At 34.3% G+C, this 5,295-nt stretch overlaps 1 pseudogene; it reads right to left on the reverse strand.

Annotated features, from left to right (window-relative positions):
• Positions 1–520: 520 nt before the first annotated feature.
• On the reverse strand, positions 521–4,151 carry LOC139824919 (uncharacterized; annotated as a pseudogene).
• Positions 4,152–5,295: the final 1,144 nt, after the last annotated feature.

Genomic DNA, 5,295 nt, shown 5'->3' on the forward strand with positions numbered 1-5,295 from the left:
TCTCCTTTGACCCAATGGATTAAAAGGAGAGGAAACGAGCGACTGCTCACAATTGCTAGGCTAGTAGAGTCCCTTTATAAGAGTCTGGACAGACTGGTCCGTATTTTCATTGGACGTGCAACACCATGGCGGAACCAATCACGAGCGATAAATGGAGGCCCTCTCAGGGCGCGTATTATGGAACTTTCCGAAATGGATTCTGATCGGAATTGTTATTTCCTACATTTCTATTATGTTTTCAGGGAAAACAGCATAATTTTGATCAGAATCCATTCCATAATACATGCCAATACACACTAAAGCGGGGAGCACACACTTCTGCATAACGCATAATGCGTAAGCATAAGAAAATTGATTGGTCTATTTTTTTATGCACATGTGTATGGACCAATCAATTTCTTATACTTACGCATTATGCGTTATGCAGAAATGTGTGCTCCCCGCTTAACAATATCGTTACGTGCTTTGCTACAGTGTTATATGTATATCTGTGCAAAGCACGAAATTATGTTGTTAACATTTATACTGAATAGGTGTCTTATAATTAAAAATAAAGAATTACGAAATTAACAAAAAATGACATTAATGTCAAAATATTTTTATTAAAAGTTTGAAAAAGAAAATATTTAAATATATTTTTACATTTTATATGTATAATACAGTGAATATATCTTATAATATACTTTATAATATATAAATATCTCTACTATACCTTATACAATATACTAATCTAACTACTTAATTAATGAATGCATACTCATAGTTTTACTATTGTAAGCATTTAAAATTCCTTTTTTGCATTCAATTTTAACTCTATATAAAATAAAACGTTTCATTATTTTTTCGAAAATATTGTGGCAATTTAACAATGTATCACATTGAATGTGTTTCAGTTTAACTATATAAAATTTAACGAAATCAACTTTTGCGTATTTCAATGAGGTAAATAACGTCGTATTTCAATTTCCATATGATAAAAAAATCTAAAAGTTTCATCATTCACGAAAAACAATGTATTTGGTTTATAACATCTAAGGCGAAGTAATGCAGAATATTGTGAACTACCATTATATGTTGTGGATCCAGCAGAATTTATACATTGTTTACAAACTTTAGTTAATTTCGAAACTCTAGTTAAAATGTATCCACATATGCCATACAATGAATTTAATTCTTTTTTGATATACCTATAACTTTATTTTCTATTCCAGGAGGAAGGACAGGAGAAATTTCTTCAAATTGATTATAATTAGTTTTAGCTGGCCGTCTTAAAAAATCAGCAATGAAAGAACCTTCATCTTGGTCATAATTTGTATTTTGTAACGTTTGTAAGTACTGAGAAACCATCAGAACTTTTAAACTGTGTTTAAACTGTAAAGCGTTCGGAATTGGAAATTTTTTTCTAATATTTGAGAAAAGATTTTCCACGCAGTCTTGAGAAAATCGACCAGCAAGAACGTACGAATATCCTCGTTTATTAATTAAATAATTAGTAAGTTCAATTACAGATTTTGTAGTTATTAAAATGCCTCTTTGGACTGGTTTAAATCGCTGATCTGAACCAATTTTTACATCACGAAATAACTCAATTACCGAATTTAGGAACTGTATGCTTTCATTAAATTTATTTTGTGTTCTTTCATTGTTTTCTTTTTTACCTAAAGCCATCATAGGACTTCGTGCAGTTATTAATCCAAACCATTTAGACATTATTTCAGTAAATTTTGCTGTTGTTTCATATTTTTTATTACCATTTTCATGGTCCATATAATTAAATGCACCACTCACATATCTATTTAACATATTCACTGCGTGACCAACTTTCATTTTATTAAACGTTGTCGTTTTAATAACATTTTCATTTAACTTTGGTGCAAGTTTTAAATGATAATCTTTTTGTTCGGCTACTAATTCTTTAAAATGTTCAAATTGTACAATATCAGAAGATAACTTTAAAGTTTTTACAAATTTTTCAGGCAATAATATAACTTTATTATTAATCAGACTCGGAGATTCTTAAATAGATGTGGAGCGTCAGCAAAGAAAAATAATCTACGTGATTCATCAACTGAGATGATGAGGAGGATGAGATATTGAATTTACAATTTCACCATACCTACTAGCAGATACGTTTCCAAAAGCTCTCCACATTGCTTGGTTTACTCCACCCATATCGGATGTAATACTGTGCACATAAAGACCAATTAATTCTGCTTTTCTAATAATTTCTTCAATGATAGATTTCAGTTTAACACCATCAAATCCGTTTGGAGTAAAATAATACCCTACGACTTGTTTCCATCTAGTAAAAATGCCAGCAAGCATTATGACCAAACCATGCGTTGCTTCTGTTTTTTTCCCTATACAATTTAAATGTGAAAATAATACAAAGAATGAAATAATGCAAAGAATGAAATGTGAAATATGAAAGTATACATATTTATAGGTGTTTCATGCGCCATAAAATGTAAGGAAATTGAAAAATATATAATATAGGAAAAATGTTAACAAATGAATAAAACTTGTTACAGAAAAGAAGCATGCAAATTACCAAAAGTGTTAGGAATAGTAGTATCACCAAAACGTGAATTTGTTGATAAATCAACTTGATTCCCACTCATAATACTCATTTCGTCTAATGCAAGCATGCAATCTCTTTGTCTGTCATCTTCAAATTGTTCAACTTTTTCTTTTAGAGCCTCAAATATATCATCACAAATTCCAGGTTCAAATTTAATTGTTTCTAATCTTCTACGAAGTGTCCTAGTAGATGGCAAAGGAATATTTTGTTTCATAAGTTCTTGGTAACCACTATTGGAACATGATACTTTTAACCGAAGTGCTTTTTTTATGGTTTCTTCAGACCATTTATGTACAGTTTTACAACTAGAATCACGTTGGAGCCATTTGATTTGGTCATCATTGAATACTTTGTGTAAAATTTCTGTAGATTTTAATAAACTTTTCTCAACACGTATTCTGTTGTTACTTCTCAGCCGTCTGATACGTCTTAATAAAAAGTTATTTGATCTTAGTACTTTTCGAACGGATACATCTGCAGCTTGAAGCTTAGCATTTGCCACTTTTAATTGTTTTTCCAGATTTTCAGCTTTTAGAACAGCAATTTTCAATGCTTCATCTAACGTTGATGTAGTTGTACAATCTGTTGGAGTTTCATAATCCGTGGAATTGTGTTTTTTTCACAAATTTTATTAACTTCAGTACTCGGTAATTTACTAGTAAAAACTTCTATTGAATTCATTTGTTGATTTGGTTCCATATTTACTTCCACAATTTCGTCATGCGATGAACTATTGGTATTATAATCTGTTGATGATTGATCATTTAACGGTGGAGAAACTGAAAAAGCTGCAGGTTTTATCTGGCAAGGAGAACACAAAAATGTTGAAAAATGCACATTTTTAGTAAAATTATCATAATTTCCTTGTTTTTTTTATATATGTATATATATATATATATATATATATACACACATATATGACATAAAAAATAATAAAATAAAACTTACATTAACATTATGATTATAAAAAATAGTTGGCTCAGCATCATCTTTTAATTTTTGTTTACCATCTACACGAGGTTTTTCCCACATTGCATCAGAAAAATGTGACTATAAATAAAATCATTTAGATTAATATCATAGTTCCTTCATTAGTTATTTATTATAAAAATACATTTTCATACTTACATGACAAATAAGTCCATGCTCAGGAGGTTTCCAATTAGGCCACAGATTGTTGATATTTTTTATCCAATTTAATTTTTTTTTTTTACATTTTTTGGAAATCTTCTCATAGAATATCATTTTTTATTGTTGTTAGTACATCCAGGTATCCAGATATTTTCAAGTTTGGTTATCTTATCTCTCTATTAAGTTAAAATAAAAATATAAGCAAACTCACTTTCTATGTAGACTAATTTGGAGATAATATAAATCTTTATATACAACGTCGACGATACAACGATTCCAGGATATACGATTCACGTGTAGTCATCCATCGCCGCCATGGTTTTCCTTCCGTCTAGGGCGCCTAGACTAGAGTCTCTATATACGTGACGTTCACGCCATGTTGTTGCACTCCCAAAGTCTGTCCAAACTCTTATAAAGGGACTCTAGGCTAGCGGAGTATCAGCTGAACGCACCCGCTTATTGTTAGCCAAGCGAAAGGTAGCAACTGGGAGTCGATTGTGTATCTTGAAATGAGGTGAAAATTACAAAAGTGAGGAAATTCACTAGCGTATCTACGATTTCATTTGTGGAAATCTAGTAAAATCTGTTCACTTTTGTAATTTTCACCTCGTTTCTCAAGATACACAATCGACTCCCTGAATGTGATTGGCCACGTTCAGCAGACACAACTGTTGAGTTCGTCTTATCAACACTCTGCGTTGATTGGTTGGTTCTAAAAGTAAGAGCCAATCACGTTCGACTGCGGCTTGGTTTGCTGAACGCGCCCATTGGTGCTAATGGCTTTTGCACACAGGACGCGGAAACGCTTGCCGCACGGCAAGAACCAACGCGGTAGCCAATAAACTTTTGGTTCTTACGGAAAAACAACACGTTGATTGGCTACCGCGTCGCTTCTTGCCGCGCGGTAAGCGTTTCCGCGTCCTGTGTGCAGGAGCTATAATGGCTCCTGCACACAGGACGCGGCAGCGCGGCAATGCGGCAACGCGGCACCGCGGTAACCAATTACCGTCTTGCCTTTCCGTTCTACTTCTGAAAGTAGTACGGAAAGGCAGATGGTGATTGGTCACCGCGTTGCCGCGTTGCCGCATTGTCGCGCTGCCGCGTCCTGTGGGCAGGAGCCATAGACTCCATAGACGCGGAAACACCGTGCGGTAGAGTGCGTTGACCAATCAGAAGGCTGCCGCAAGTCGCCTGCGGCAAAATCAAAATTTGTGATTGGTCAACGCACTCTGCCGCACGGCGTTTCCGCGTCTATGGAGTCTTAGCATTACGGTTCTTACCTTTGGATCCAACCAATTACACTTAGGGCCAATTTCACCAACCACAGTTAGCTTAACCGATGATTAAAGTTAGCAGAATTGACCAATAGAAATGATATCACCCTGCTTTCTATTGGTCAATCCTGCTAAATTTAACCGTCGGTTAAGCTAACTGTGGTTGGTGAAATTGGGTGCGTTCAGCCGATACTCCGCTAGCCTAGCAATCGTGAGCAGTCGCTCGTTTTCGCTCGTTTCCTCTCCTTTGACCCAATGGATTAAAGGAGAGGAACGAGCGAAAACGAGCGACTGCTCACGATTGCTAGG

Source organism: Temnothorax longispinosus, unplaced genomic scaffold (assembly GCF_030848805.1).
Source record: "Temnothorax longispinosus isolate EJ_2023e unplaced genomic scaffold, Tlon_JGU_v1 HiC_scaffold_678, whole genome shotgun sequence".
NCBI lineage: Eukaryota > Metazoa > Arthropoda > Insecta > Hymenoptera > Formicidae > Temnothorax > Temnothorax longispinosus.